Source organism: Phyllobates terribilis, unplaced genomic scaffold (assembly GCF_046119375.1).
Source record: "Phyllobates terribilis strain yellow unplaced genomic scaffold, ASM4611937v1 Scaffold_5__5_contigs__length_657084704, whole genome shotgun sequence".
NCBI classification, from domain to species: Eukaryota; Metazoa; Chordata; class Amphibia; order Anura; family Dendrobatidae; genus Phyllobates; species Phyllobates terribilis.
The window spans coordinates 205000271-205017062 of record NW_027362765.1 but is presented as its reverse complement, the minus strand read 5'-3'; positions in this window follow the sequence as shown (position 1 = coordinate 205017062).

Genomic DNA, 16792 nt, shown 5'->3' with positions numbered 1-16792 from the left:
GGTTCAAATCTCTGTATTATCCTGCTTTTGGCCGTTTTTCCGTAAAAAAAAAACAGTAATAGTGTCTCGCTGACTGTTCAGACACAAATATATCTGTTTAAAAGATTCTGGTGTAGGCCAGATAACTAGAACTGTGGTTTTGCAGTTCCACGGTTCAAATCTCTGTATTATCCTGCTTTTGGCCGTTTTTCCGTAAAAAAAAAACAGTAATAGTGTCTCGCTGACTGTTCAGACACAAATATATCTGTTTAAAAGATTCTGGTGTAGGCCAGATAACTAGAACTGTGGTTTTGCAGTTCCACGGTTCAAATCTCTGTATTATCCTGCTTTTGGCATTTTTTAAGTAAAAAAAAAACAGTAATAGTGTCTCCCTGACTGTTCAGACACAAATATATCTGTTTAAAAGATTCTGGTGTAGGCCAGATAACTAGAACTGTGGTTTTGCAGTTCCACGGTTCAAATCTCTGTATTATCCAGCTTTTGGCCGTTTTTTCGTAAAATAAAACAGTAATAGTGTCTCCCTGACTGTTCAGACACAAATATATCTGTTTAAAAGATTCTGGTGTAGGCCACATAACTATAACTGTGGTTTTGCAGTTCCACGGTTCAAATCTCTGTATTATCTACCTTTTTGCCTTTTTTGCATAAAAAATAAAAAAATAGAGTATCTCGCTCTGTGTTCAGACACAAATATATCTGTTTAAAAGATTCTGGTGTAGGCCAGAGAAATAGAACTGTGGTTTTCCTCTTCCACAGTTCTAATCTCCTTTTTATTACCCTTTTTCCATTGATAGTGCGAGTGTAAGCTATTTTACTTCATTTACAATGGGCAAGGCGCGTGGCAAGGGACGTGGAACTGGACGCTCTGGTGATGGTGCGTGTAGAGGACGGGGCCGTGGTCAAGGTGAAAATGTGCCACAACCAACAGCCACATCTTCTTGCTTCCACTTCTTGACCGAATTACTAGGGAAGCACACTATAACACCAGTATTGCGAACTGATCAGTGTGAACAGGTTATTAATTGGATAGCAGATAATACTTCCAGTCACCTGGGCACCACCACCTCTGATCTGTCTTCCACACGGTCAAGTTTTAGTAGCCGTGAGTCTCGATCGCATACTCCTTCTCACCCTGATGCTCCTTCCTCCCACCATGCCGAGTGTCGTCAGACAGCAAGTGATCCCACACTTGGACACTCTGAAGAGCTGTTCACTGGTCCATTTCCATATTTGTGCCCCTCGCCTGCTCCGCTTGAAGTGATGGAAGAGGAGATCCCATGTAGCGATGCCCAAATATTTGAACAGCCACGGCCAGAGGAAGTCGACGCTGGCAATTTGTCACAAGAGGTGGACGATGATGAGACACAATTGCCACGAAGTGAGGAGGAGGATCGTGGTGTGCAAGTGGAAGAGGAGGAGGTGGTGGATGATCTAGTAACTGACCCAATGTGGCAGGAGGACACGCAGAGTGAGGCCAGCAGCACACAGGGGGAGGGAGGCAGAGTACCCCAACAGGCAGGAAGAAGAAGTGTGGAGGCCGCACACAGAAGGCAGGCAGCAGTTTCCCGTAACACCAACACGAGGGACGTTGCCAGTACAACCGGTAGGTCTTCCACAGTCTGGAAAAAGACTCTGCTGACAACCCCAAAAAGGCCATTTTTACCACCTGCCATGCCAGCATCAGCAGGGGTGACAAAACTACCAGCCTGACCACTACCAGCATGATCAGGCACATGTCAGCAAAGCACCTGACTTTGTGGGGCGAACCCCAGGGTCCACGACCAGTGTCAGCGGGTGTCACCACTGCTTCTTCCGCTGTTGTGCATGTAAAAGAACCCCCTGTTGAGCGTGAAAGGCAATCTCCTGTCCATACTGCATGCAAAGATGCCCCCTCCTCTCAGTCTTCACTTGTTAGGGCAGTTTCTCAAGAAACAGCATCAACGTCCACATCCCACCGCAGCGTTCAATTGTCCATATCCCAGAGCTTTGAATGAAAGCTCAAATTCACAGCTAACGCCCCACAGGCCACAGTCCTAAATTCGCACATTTCACGACTGCTTGAGTTGGAAATGCTGCCTTTTAGGCTGGTGGAGACGGAATCCTTCCGCAACTTTATGGCGGTGGCCATCCTTCGGTACTCCGTCCCCAGCCGCCACTATTTTGCCCGGTGTGCCATCCCCGCACTACACAAGCACGTGTCCTAAAAGATCTGCCGTGCCCTCAACAACGCAGTTACTGGGAGAGTCCACATGACAACAGACACGTGGACAAGTGCTTGTGGTCAGGGACGGTACATCTCCCTGACGGCACACTGGGTAAACATAGTGGAAGCCAGGACCCAGTCGAACCTTGGGACGGAACACATGCTCCCCACACCGAGGATTGCGAGCCCTATGTCAGTCAGAGTTGCCCCAACAGTGTACAGCTCCTGAGCTTCATCCTCCTCCTCCTCATGTTCAGCCTCCATCTCAGATATCACCACATCAGTTACAAGCTGGAAGCACTGCAGTACTGCCTCAGCCAAGCGGCAACAGGCTGTGCTGAAACTCATAAGCTTAGGTGATAAACCTCGCACTGCTTGTGAGTTGTGGACAGATGTGAAAGAGCAGGCAGATCTGTGGCCGAGACCGTTGAACCTACATCCAGGCATAGTCGTGTGTGACAATGGCCGTAACCTGGTGGCGGCTCTGAGGCGAGGTGAGATCACACACGTACCATGCCTGGCTCATGTGCTTAACCTCGTGGTTCAGCGGTTTCTTAAATTGTACCCCGAGTTGCCAGATCTGCTCGTCAAAATACGCCACCTGTCTGCTGTGTTGCAGCAGCGTTTGCAGCTTCCGGCACACCGACTGGTGTGTGGTGTCCCCACACGTTGGAACTCTACCCTCCACATGTTGCAAAGGATTTGTGAGCAGAAGAGAGCAGTTGTGGAGTACCAGCTGCAACAAGGCCGTCGATATTCAGGTCAGACTCCACACATAAGACCTCAGGAGTGGACCTGGATGTCTGACATATGTACCATCCTGACAAACTTTGAGGAGTCCACCAAGATGGTGAGTGGCGATGACGCCATCATTAGCATCAGCATCCCACTTGTCTGTCTTTTGAAACGCTCTCTGCAGAGAATTAAAGAGGAGGCATTGCAGCCAGAGTATGATGAGATGGATCAAGAAGCCGTAACGGGCGATTATACACAGCCCAGCCTCATCTGATCCCAACGTGCATTTGGGGGACAATGAGGATGAGGAGGAGGAGGAGGAAGAACAGGAGCTGATATCATGCGCTGTAGACGGAAGTACCTGTAAAACTGTCATACCGTCGGTTCAGCGTGGGTGGCCTGAGGACAGGGGGGAGGAGGAGGAGGAGAGCATGGTCAGTTGTCATCTTGGTGAGGACACGGAAGTCTTGCCCGTTACCAGTCTGGCACGCATGGCTGACTTTATGTTACGCTGCCTTAACCGTCACCCTCGCATTGTCAAAATGTTGGGTGACAGTCATTACTGGTTGGTGACACTTTTAGACCCCTGCTACAAGGAGATCTTTCACTCTCTTATTCCTGAGGTGGGGAGGTCTACAAAAATGTGGCAGTACCAGAAGGCCCTTGCTTCCGAACTGTTAAAACAAATTCCCATCTGAACACGCTAGCAGCAGAGGTCACAGTTCGTTGACCAACCAAGGCGTACAGGTGAGAGAGACGCAACTCCAATCCAGCAGAGGCAGGGGAACACTGCCAACATTGTGGGACAGTTTTCTGAGACCCGCCCAGCTTACAGGCCCTGAGGCGCGGGGTACTCTCACAAGGAGTGGAAAGTTTCAAAAGATGGTGAGGGAGTACCTTGCCGACCGTATCAGCGTCCTCTGTGATTCCTCTGTGCCTTTTAATTATTGGGTATCCAAGCTGGACGCCTTGGAGGTCCTGGCCTGCCCTGCTGCTAGCGTGTTATTGGAGCGTGTTTTTAGTGCCGCTGGGGAAATTATAACTGATAAGCGCACTCGCCTGTCAACTGACAATGCTGACAAGATGACCCTTATCAAAATGAGCAAGGGCTGGATTGGGCCAGAGTTCTCATCACCACCAAATGACAGCAGAGTAACATAAAGTCAAATCCACTGTGCTATTTCGTGAGGTGTATTCCCATGCACCGCTTCACAACCACACATGGGTATATGCTTCCTCAATTCGGCTGTATTTTGCTCTTCTCCTTATCCTCAGCCTCCACCACCACTATACCACCAGGGTGACTGTGGTCCGTGTTGCCAGCATTGCAAATTCCTCCGTCCTAATTTTTGGCAGCTTTTGCTTGGAAGGCATAGCCATAGACTATGGGAGAGCCACTCCCCAATAATGGGAATAATGTTTTGAATATGCTGTACTGCATGGCTCTTGTTTTACAGTATTGCAAGTTCCTCCGTCCTAATTTTTGGCAGCTTCTGCTTGGAAGGCATATACAAAGACTATGGGAAACCCACTCCCCAATAATGGGAATAATGTTTTGAATATGCTGTACTGCATGGCTCTTGTTTGCCAGCATTGCAAGTTCCTCCATCCTAATTTTTGGCAGCTTTTGCTTGGAAGGCATAAGCAAAGACTATGGGAGACCCACTCCCCAATAATGGGAATAATGTTTTGAATGTGCTGTACTGCATGGCTCTTGTTTGCCAGCATTGCAAGTTCCTCCGTCTTAATTTTTGGCAGCTTTTGCTTGGAAGGCATAAGCAAAGACTATGGGAGACCAACTCCTCAATAATGGGAATAACGTTTTGAATGTGCTGTACGGCATGGCTCTTGCAAGGGGCATTAAAATAGTCTTGTTAAGCTACTGCGACCTCCACCACTCTTCCAAGGTGCATTGATATCGTCTTTTTATTCCACTGAGACCTCCACCACTCTTCCAAGGGGCATTGATATTGTCTTTTTATTTCACTGTGACCTCCACGTCTCTTCCAAGGGGCCTTAAATCCATCTTGTTAAGCTACTGCGACCTCCACCACTCTTCCAAGGGGCATTAAAACCATCTTGTTATGCTACTGTGACCTCCACGTCTCTTCCAAGGGGTATTAAAACCGTCTGGTTAAACCACTCTGAACTCCATGTCTCTTCCAAGAGGCATTAAAACCTTCTTTTTAAGCTACTGTGACCTCAACGTCTCTTCCAAGGGACATTACAACCGTCTTGTTAAAAAACTTTGAACTCCACGTATCTTCCGAGGGCCATTAAAACTGTCTTGTTGAGCTACTGCGACCTCCACCACTCTTCCAAGGGGCATTAAAACCGTCTTGTTAAGCTACTGCGACCTCCACCACTCTTCCAAGGGGCATTAAAACCGTCTTGCTAAGCTACTGTGACCTCCATGTCTCTTCCAAGGGGCATTAAAACCGTCTTGTTAAGCCACTGCGACCTCCACCACTCTTCCAAGGGGCATTGATATTGTCTATTTATTACACTATTACCTCCACGTCTCTTCCAAGGGGCTTTAAAACCATCTTGTTAAGCTACTGCGACCTCCACCACTCCTCCAAGGGGCATTAAAACTGTCTTGTTTATCTACTATAACCTCCACGTCTCTTCCAAGGGGCATTAAAACCGTCTTGTTAAACCACTCTGAACTCCACGTCTCTTCCAAGTGGCATAAAAACCATCTTGCTAAGCTACTATGACCTCCACGTCTCTTCCAAGGGGCATTAAAACCATCTCGTTAAGGTACTGCGACCTCCACTACACTTCCAAGGGGCATTGAAACCGTCTTGTTAAGCCACTGCGACCTCCACGACTCTTCCAAGGGGCATTGATATTGTCTTTTTATTCCACTGTGACCTCCACGACTCTTCCAAGGGGCATTAAAAATGTCTTGTTAAGCTACTGCGACCTCCACCACTCTTCCAAGGGGCATGAAAACCATCTTGATAAGCTACTGCGACCTCCACGTCTCTTCCAAGGGGCATTAAAACCGTCTAGTTAAGCTACTGCGACCTCCACCACTCTTCAAAGGGGCATTAAAACCGTCTTGTTAAGCTACTGTGACCTCCACGTCTCTTCCTAGGGGCATTAAAACCGTCTTGTTAAACCACTCTGAACTCCACGTCTCTTCCTAGGGGCATTAAAACCATCTTGTTAAAACACTCTGAACTCCAAGTCTCTTTCAAGGGGCATTGACATTGTCTTTTTATTCCCATGTGACCTCCGCGTCTCTTCCAAGGGGCTTTAAAAGCGTCTTGTTAAGCTACTTTGACCTCCACCACTCTTCCAAGGGGCATTAAAAGAGTCTTGTTAAACTGCTATGACCTCCATGTCTCTTCCAAGGGGCATAAAAACCATCTTGTTAAGCTACTGCGACCTCCACCACACTTACAAGAGGCATTAAAACCGTCTTCTTAAGCTACTGCGACCTCCACCACTCTTCCAAGGGGCATTGAAATTGTCTTTTTATTCCACTGTTTTTCCAACGTCTCATCCAAGGGGTTTTAAAAATGCCTTGTTAAGCTACTGTGACCTCCACCACTCTTCCAAGGGGCATTAAAACCATCTTGTTAAGCTACTGCAACCTCCACCACTCTTCCAAGGGGCATTAAAACCGTCTTGTTAAGCTACTGTGACCTCCATCACTCTTCGAAGTTGCATTGATATTGTCTTTTTATTCCACTGTGACCTCCACGTCTCTTCCAAGGGGCTTTAAAACCATCTTGTTAAGCTACTGTGAACTCCACCACTCTTCCAAGGGGCATTAAAACCGTCTTGTTAAGCTACAGTGACCTCCACGTCATTTTCCAAGGGGCATTAAAACAGTCTTGTTAAACCACTCTGAACTCCACGTCTCTTCCAAGGGGCATTAAAACCGTCTTGTTAAGCTACTGTGACCTCCACCACTCTTCCAAGGGGTATTAAAACCGTCTTGTTAAGCTGCTGCGACCTCCAAAACTCTTCCAAAGGGCATTGATTTAGTCTTTTTATGCCACTGTGACCTCCAGGTCTCTTCCAAGTGGCTGTAAAACCATCTTGTTAAGCTACTGTGACCTCCACCACTCTTCCAAGGGGCATTAAAATCATCTTGTTAAGCTACTGTGACCTCCATGTCCCTTCCAAGGGGCATGAAAACAGTCTTGTTAAAGACTTTGAACTCCATGTCTCTTCCAAGGGGCATTAAAACCATCTTGTTAAGCTACTGCGACCTCCACCTCTCTTCCAAGGGGCATTAAAACCGTCTTGTTAAGGCACTGCGACCTCCACCACTCTTCCAAGGGGCATTGATATTGTCTTTTTATTCCACTATTACCTCCACGTCTCTTCCAAGGGGCTTTAAAACCATCTTGTTAAGCTACTGCGACCCCCACCACTCCTCCAAGGGGCATTAAAACTGTCTTGTTTATCTACTATAACCTCCACGTCTCTTACAAGGGGCATTAAAACCGTCTTGTTAAACCACTCTGAACTCCACGTCTCTTCCAAGTGGCATAAAAACCATCTTGTTAAGCTACTATGACCTCCACGTCTCTTCCAAGGGGCATTAAAACCATCTCGTTAAGGTACTGCGACCTCCACTACACTTCCAAGGGGCATTAAAACTGTCTTGTTAAGCCACTGCGACCTCCACCACTCTTCCAAGGGGCATTGATATTGTCTTTTTATTCCACTGTGACATCCACGACTCTTCCAAGGGGCATTAAAAATGTCTTGTTAAGCTACTGCGACCTCCACCACTCTTCCAATGGGCATGAAAACCATCTTGATAAGCTACTGCGACCTCCACGTCTCTTCCAAGGGGCATTTAAACAGTCTAGTTAAGCTACTGCGACCTCCACCACTCTTCAAAGGGGCATTAAAACCGTCTTTTTAAGCTACTGTGACCTCCACTTCTCTTCCAAGGGGCATTAAAACCATCTTGTTAATCCAGTCTGAACGCCACGTCTCTTCCAAGGGTTATTAAAACTGTCTTGTTAAACTACTGTGACCTCCACGTCTCTTCCAAGGGGTCATTAAAATCGTCTTGAAAAACCACTCTGAACTCCACGTCTTTTCCAAGGGGCATTAAAACCGTCTTGTTAAACCACTCTGAACTCCACGTCTCTTCCCAGGGGCATTAAAACCATCTTGTTAAACCACTCTGAACTCCAAGTCTCTTTCAAGGGGCATTGACATTGTCTTTTTATTCCCATGTGACCTCCGCGTCTCTTCCAAGGGGCTTTAAAAGCGTCTTGTTAAGCTACTTCGACCTCCACCACTCTTCCAAGGGGCATTAAAATCGTCTTGTTAAGCTTCTATGACCTCCATGTCTCTTCCAAGGGGCATAAAAACCATCTTGTTAAGCTACTGCGACCTCCACCACACTTACAAGAGGCATTAAAACCGTCTAGTTAAGCTACTGCAACCTCCACCACTCTTCCAAGGGGCATTGAAATTGTCTTTTTATTCCACTGTTTTTCCAACGTCTCATCCAAGGGGTTTTAAAACCGTCTTGTTAAGCTACTGTGACCTCCACGACTCTTCCAAGGGGCATTAAAACCATCTTGTTAAGCTACTGCAACCTCCACCACTCTTCCACGGGGCATTAAAACCGTCTTGTTAAGCTACTGCGACCTCCATCACTCTTCGAAGGGGCATTGATATTGTCTTTTTATTCCACTGTGACCTCCACGTCTCTTCCAAGGGGCTTTAAAACCATCTTGTTAAGCTACTGTGACCTCCAACACTCTTCCAAGGGGCATTAAAACCGTCTTGTTAAGCTACAGTGACCTCCACGTCATTTTCCAAGGGGCATTAAAACCGTCTTGTTAAACCACTCTGAACTCCACGTCTCTTCCAAGGGGCATTAAAACCGTCTTGTTAAGCTACTGTGACCTCCACCATTCTTCCAAGGGGCATTAAAATCATCTTGTTAAGCTACTGTGACCTCCATGTCCCTTCCAAGGGGCATGAAAACAGTCTTGTTAAAGGACTTTGAACTCCATGTCTCTTCCAAGGGGCATTAAAACCGTTTTGTTAAGCTACTGCGACCTCCACCACTCTTCCAAGGGGCATTGATATTGTCTTTTTATTCCACTGAGACCTCCACCACTCTTCCAAGGGGCATTAAAACCGTCTTGTTAAGCTACTGCAACCTCCACCACTCTTCCAAGGGGCATTGATATGGTCTTTTTATTCCACTGTGACCTCCACTTCTCTTCCAAGGGGCTTTAAAACCGTCTTTTAAGCAATTGTGACCTCCACCACTCTTCCAAGGGGCATTAAAACAATCTTGTTAAGCTACTGTGACCTCCACGTCTCCAAGGGGGCATTAAAACCGTCTGGTTAAACCATTCTGAACTCCATGTCTCTTCCAAGGGGCATTAAAACCATCTTGTTAAGCTACTGTGACCTCCACGTCTCTTCCAAGGGACATTAAAACTGTCCTGTTAAACCACTTTGTACTCCACGCATCTTCCAAGGGGCATTAAAACCGTCTTGTTAAGCTACTTAGACCTCCACCTCTCTTCCAAGGGGCATTAAAACCGTCATGCTAAGCTACTGTGACCTCCATGTCTCTTCCAAGGGGCTTTAAAACCATCTTGTTAAGCTACTGCTACCTCCATCACTCTTCCAAGGGGCATTAAAACCGTCTTGTTAAGCTACAATAACCTCCACGTCTCTTTCAAGGGGCATTAAAACTGTCTTGTTAAGCTACTGCGACATCCACCACTCTTCCAAGGGGCATTAAAACTATCTTGTTAAGCTACTGCAAACTCCACCACTCTTCCAAGGGGCAAGAAAACCGTCTTGTTAAGCTACTGTGACCTCCACGTCTCTTCCAAGGGGCATTAAAACCGTCTAGTTAAGCTACTGCTACCTCCACCACTCTTCCAAGGGGCATTAAAACCGTCTTATTAAGCTACTGCGACATCCACCACTCTTCCAAGGGGCATTAAAACTATCTTGTTAAGCTACTGCAAACTCCACCACTCTTCCAAGGGGCAAGAAAACCATCTTGTTAAACCACTCTGAACTCCACGTCTCTTCCAAGGGGCATTAAAACTGTCTTGTTAATCTACTGGGACCTTCACGTCTGTTGCAAGGGGCATTAAAACCGTCTTGTTAAACCACTGTGAACTCCACGTCTCTTCCAAGGGGCAATAAAACCATATTGTTAAACCACTCTGAAATCCAAGTTTCTTCCAAGGGGCATTGACATTTGCTTTTTATTCTAATATGACCTCCACGTCTCTTCCATGGGGCATTAAAACTGTCTTGTTAAGCTACTGCGACCTCCACCACTCTTTCAAGGGGCATTAAAACCGTCTTGTTAAGCTGCTATGACCTCCACGTCTCTTCCAAGGGGCATTAAAACCGTCTTGTTAAACCACTCTGAACTCCACGTCTCTTCCAAGGGGCATTAAAACTGTCCTGTTAATCTACTGAGACCTTCACGTCTGTTGCAAGGGGCATTAAAACCGTCTTGTTAAACCACTCTGAACTGCATGTCTCTTCCAAGCGGCATTAAAACCGTCTTGTTAAGCTCCTACGACCTCCACCACTCTTCCAAGGGGTATTAAAACCGTCCTGTTAAGCTACTGCGACCTCCACAACTCTTCCAAGGGGCATTGATTTTGTCTCTTTATGCCACTGTGACCTCCACGTCTCTTCCAAGGGGCTGTAACACCATCTTGTTAAGCTACTGTAACCTCCACCACTCTTCCAAGGGGCATTAAAACTGTCTTGTTAAGCTACTGTGACCTCCATTTCCCTTCCAAGGGGCATTAAAACAGTCTTGTAAACGACTTTGAACTCCATGTCTCTTCCAATTGGCATTAAAATCGTCTTGTTAAGCTACTGCGACCTCCACCACTCTTCCAAGGGGCATTAAAACTGTCTTGTTAAGCTACTGCGACCTCCACCTCTCTTTCAAGGGGCACTAAAACGGTCATGCTAAGCTACTGTGACCTCCATGTCTCTTCCAAGGGGCATAAAACTGTCTTGCTAAGCCACTGCGACCTCCACCACTCTTCTAAGGGGCATTGATATTGTCTTTTTATTCCACTATGCCCTCCACGTCTCTTCCAAGGGGCTTTAAAACCATCTTGTTAAGCTACTGCGACCTCCACCACTCCTCCAAGGGGCATTGAAACCGTCTTGTTAAGCTGCTATAACCTTCACGTTTCATCCAAGGGGCATTAAAACCGTCTTGTTAAGCTACTGCGACCTCCACCACTCTTCCAAGGGGCATTAAAACCATGTTGTTAAGCTACTGCAACCTCCACCACTCTTCCAAGGGGCAAGAAAACCATCTTGTTAAGCTACTGTGAACTCCACGTCTCTTCCAAGGGGCATTAAAACCATCTTGTTAAACCACTCTTAAATCCAAGTTTCTTCCAAGGGGCATTGACATTGTCTTTTTACTCCATTGTGACCTCCACGTTTCTTCCAAGGGGCTTTAAAACTGTCTTGTTAAGCTACTGCGACCTACACCACTCTTCCAAGGGGCATTAAAACCGTCTTGTTAAGCAGCTATGACCTCCACGTGTCTTCCAAGGGGCATTAAAACCATCTTTTTACGCTACTGCGACCTCCACCACTCTTCCAAGGGGCATGAAAACCGTCTTGTTAAGCTACTGTGACCTCCACGTTTCTTCCTAGGGGCATTAAAACTGTCTTGTTAAACCACTCTGAACTCCACGTCTCTTCCAAGGGGCATTAAAACTGTCTTGTTAATCTACTGGGACCTCCACGTCTCTTCCAAGGGGCATTAAAACCGTCTTGTTAAACCACTCTGAACTCCACGTTTCTTCCAAGGGGCATTAAAACCGTCTTGTTAAACCACTCTGAACTCCACGTCTCTTCCAAGGGGCATTAAAACCGTCTTGTTAAACCACTGTGAACTCCACGTCTCTTCCAAGGGGCATTAAAACCGTCTTGTTAAACCACTCTGAAATCCAAGTCTCTTCCAAGGGGCATTGACATTGTCTTTTTATTCCAATGTGACCTCCACGTCTCTTCCAAGGGGCTTTAAAACTGTTTTGTTAAGCAACTGCGTCCTCCACCACTCTTCCAAGGGGCATTGAAACCGTCTTGTTAACCTTCTATGACCTCCACGTCTCTTCCAAGGGGCATTAAACATCTTGTTAAGCTACTGCAACCTCCACCACTCTTCCAAGGGACAAGAAAACCATATTGTTAAGCTACTTTGACCTCCACTTCTTTTCCAAGGGGCTTTTAAACCGTCTTTTAAGCTACTGCGACCTACACCACTCTTCCAAGGGGCATTAAAACCATCTTGTTAAGCTACTGTGACCTCCACGTCTCTTCCAAGGGGCATTAAAACCGTGTGGTTAAACCATTCTGAACTCCATGTCTCTACAAAGGTGCTTTAAAACCGTCTTGTTAAGCTACTGCGACCTCTACCACTCTTCCAAGGGGCATGAAAGCCATCTTGTTAAGCTACTGCGACCTCCACGTCTCTTCCAAGGGGCATTAAAACTGTCTTGTTAAAATACTGTGACCTCCACGTCTCTTCCAAGGGGCATTAAAACCGTCTTGTTAAACCACTCTGAACTCCACGTCTTTTCCAAGGAGCATTAAAACCGTCTTGTTAAACCACTCTGAACTCCACGTCTCTTCCAAGGGGCATTAAAAGCGTCTTGTTAAACCACTCTGAACTCCAAGACTCTTCCAAGGGGCATTGACGTTGTCATTTTATTCCAATGTGACCTCTGCGTCTCTTCCAAGGGGCTTTAAAAGCATCTTGTTAAGCTACTGCGACCTCCACCACTCTTACAAGGGGCATTAAAACCATCTTGTTAAGCTGCTATGACCTCCATGTCTCTTCCACGGGGCATTAAAACCATCTTGTTAAGCTACTGCGACCTCCACCACTCTTCCAAGAGGCATTAAAACCATCTTGTTAAACTACTGCGACCTCCACCACTCTTCCAAGGGGCATTGATATTGTCTTTTTATTCCACTGTGATCCCAGTGTCTCTTCCAAGGGGCTTTAAAACCATCTTGTTAAGCTACTGCGACCTCCACCACTCTTCCAAGGGGCATTAAAACCGTCTTGTTAAGCTACTGCGACCTCCATCACTCTACCAAGGGGCATTGATATTGTCTTTTTATTCCACTGTGACCTCCTCGTCTCTTCCAAGGGGCTTTAAAACCATCTTGTTAAGCTACTGTGACCTCCACCACTCTTCCAAGGGGCATAAAAACCGTCTTTTTAAACCACTCTGAATTCCACGTCTCTTCGAAGGGGCATTAAAACCGTCTTGTTAAGCTACTGCGACCTCCACCACTCTTCCAAGGGGAATTAAAACCATCTTGTTAAGCTACTGCGACCTCCACCACTCATCCAAGTGGCAATAAACCGTCTTGTTAAGCTTCTGCGACCTCCACCACTCATCCAAGGGGCATTGAGGTTGTCTTTTTATGCCACTGTGACCTCCTCGTCTCTTCCAAGAGGCTTTTAAACTATCTTGTTAAGCTACTGTGACCTCCACCACTCTTCCAAGGGGCATTAAAACCTTCTTGTTAAACGACTTTGAACTCCATGTCTCTTCCAAGAGGCATTAAAACCGTCTTGTTAAGCTACTGTGACCTCCATGTCCCTTCCAAGGGGCATTAAAACCGTCTTTTTAAACTACTTTGAACTTTATGTCTCTTCCAAGGGGCATTAAAACCATCTTGTTAAGCTACTGCGACCTCCACCACTCTTCCAAGGGGCATTAAAACCGTCTTGTTAAGCTACAGCGACCTCCACCACTCTTCCAAGGGGCATTGATATTGTCTTTTTATTCCACTGCGACCTCCACCACTCTTCCAAGGGGCATTAAAACCGTCTTGTTAAGCTAGTGCGACTTACAACACTCTTCCAAGGGGTATTGATATTGTCTTTTTATTCCACTGTGACCTCCACATCTCTTCCAAGGGGCTTTAAAACCGTCTTTTAAGCTACTGCGACCTACACCACTCTTACAAGGGGCATTAAAACCGTCTTGTTGAGCTACTGTGACCTCCACGTCTCTTCCAAGGGACATTAAAACCGTCTTGTTAAACCACTTTGAATTCCACGTCTCTTCCAAGGGGCATTAAAACCTTCTTGTTAAGCTACTGCGACCTCCACCACTCTTCCAAGGGGCATTAAAACCGACTTGTTAAGCTACTGCGACCTCCACCTCTCTTCCAAGGGGCATTAAAACCGTCTTGCTAAGCTACTGTGACCTCCATGTCTCTTCCAAGGGGCATTAAAACCATCTTGTTAAGCCCCTTTGAATTCAATGTCTCTTCCAAGGGGCATTAAAACCTTCTTGTTAAGCTACTGCGACCTCCACCTCTCTTCCAAGGGGCATTAAAACCGTCTTGCTAAGCTACTGTGACCTCCATGTCTCTTCCAAGGGGCATTAAAACCGTCTTGTTAAGCCACTGCAACCTCCACCACTTTTCCAAGGGGCATTAAAACCATCTTGTTAAGCTGCTATAACCTCCACGTCTATTTCAATGGGCTTTAAAACCGTCTTGTTAAACCACTCTTAACTCCATGTCTCTTCCAAGGGGCATAAAAATCGTCTTGTTAAGCTACTATGACCTCCACGTCTCTTCCAAGGGGCATTAAAACCATCTTGTTAAGCTACTGCGACCTCCACCACTCTTCCAAGGGGCATTAAAACCGTCTTGTTAAGTCACTTCGACCTCAACCACTCTTCCAAGGGGTATGAAAACCATCTTGTTAAGCTACTGCGACCTCCACGTCTCTTCCAAGGGGCATTAAAACCGTCTAGTTAATCTACTGCGACCTCCACCACTCTTCAAAGGGGCATTAAAACCGTCTTGTTAAGCTACTGTGACCCCCATGTCTCTTCCTAGGGGCATTAAATCCGTCTTGTTAAACCACTCTGAACTCCACGTCTCTTCCAAGGGTCATTAAAACTGTCTTGTTAAACTACTGTGACCTCCACATCTCTTCCAAGGGGTATTAAAACAGCCTTGTTAATCCACTCTGAACTCCACGTCTTTTCCTTGGGGCATTAAAACCGTCTTGTTAAACCACTCTGAACTCCACGTCTCTTACAAGGGGCATTAAAATCGTCTTGATAAACCACTCTGAACTCCTAGTTACTTCCAAGCGGCATTGACATTGTCTTTTTATTCCAATGTGACCTCCGCTTCTCTTCCAAGGGGCTTTAAAACCATCTTGTTAAGCCACTGTGACCTCCACCACTCTTCCAAGGGGCATTAAAACTGTCTTTTTCAGCTACTATGACCTCCATGTCCCTTCCAAGGTGCATTATAACCTTCTTTTTAAACGACTTTGAACTCCATGTCTCTTCCAAGGTGCATTAAAACCGACTTGTTAAGCTACTGTGACCTCCATGTCCCTTCCAAGGTGCATTATAACCTTCTTATTAAACGACTTTGAACTCCATGTCTCTTCCAAGGGGCATTAAAACCATCTTGTTAAGCTACTGCGACCTCCACCACTCTTCCAAGTGGCATTGATATTGTGTTTTTGTTCCACTGAGACCCCCACCACTCTTCCAAGGGGCATTAAAACGGTCTTGTTAAGCTACTGTGACCTCCACCACTCTTCCAAGGGGCATTGATATTGTCTTGTTATTCCACTGTGACCTCCATGTCTCTTCCAAGTGGCTCTGAAGCCTCTTTTAAGCTACTGCGACCTCCACGACTCTTCCAAGGGGCATTAAAACCATCTTGTTAAGCTACTGTGACCTCCACGTCTCTTCCAAGGGGCATTAAAACCATCTGGTTAAACCATTCTGAACTCCATGTCTCTTCCAAGGGGCATTAAAACCGTCTTGTTAAGATACTGTGACCTCCACGTCTCTTACAAGTGACATTTTAATCGTCTTGGTAAACCACTTTGTACTCCACGTCTCTTCCAACGGACATTAAAACCGTTTTGTTAAGCTACTTTGACCTCCATGTCTCTTCCAAGGGGCATTAAAACCGTCTTGTTAAGCCACTGCGACCTCCACCACTCTTCCAAGGGGCATTGACACTGTCTTTTTATTCCACTATGATTTCCACGTCTCTTCCAAGGGGCTTTAAAACCATCTTGTTAAGCTACTGCGACCTCCACCACTCTTCCAAGGGGCATTAAGACCGTCTTGTTAAGCTACTATAACCTCCACGTCTCTTCCGAGGGGCATTAAAACCGTCTTTTTAAGCCACTCTGTACTCCACGTCTCTTGTAAGGGGCATAAAAACCGTCTTGTTAATCTAGTATGACCTCCACGTCTCTTCCAAGGGGCATTAAAATAATCTTGTTAAGCTATTGCTACCTCCACCACTCTTCCAAGGGGCATTAAAACCGTCTTGTTAAGCCACTGCGACCTCCACCTCTCTTCCAAGGGGCATTGATATAGTCTTTTTATTCCACTGTGACCTCCACGTCTCTTCCAAGGGGCTTTAAAACCATCTTGTTAAGCTACTGTGACCTCCACGTCCCTTCCAAGGGGCATTAAAATTGTGTTGTTAAACCACTCTGAACTCCACGTCTCTTCCAAGGGGCATTAAAACCGTCTTGTTAAGCTATTGCGACCTCCACCACTCTTCCAAGGGGCATTAAAACCGTCTTGTTAAGCTACTGCGTCCTCCACCACTCTTCCAAGGGGCAAGAAAACCATCTTGTCAAGCTACTGTGACCTCCACGTCCCTTCCAAGGGGCATTAAAACCGTCTTGTTAAACCACTCTGAATTCCACCTCTCTTCCAAGGGGCATTAAAACCGTCTTGTTAAGCTACTGCGACCTCCACCACTCTACCAAGGGACATTAAATCCGTCTTGTTAAGCTACTGCGACCTTCACCACTCAGGC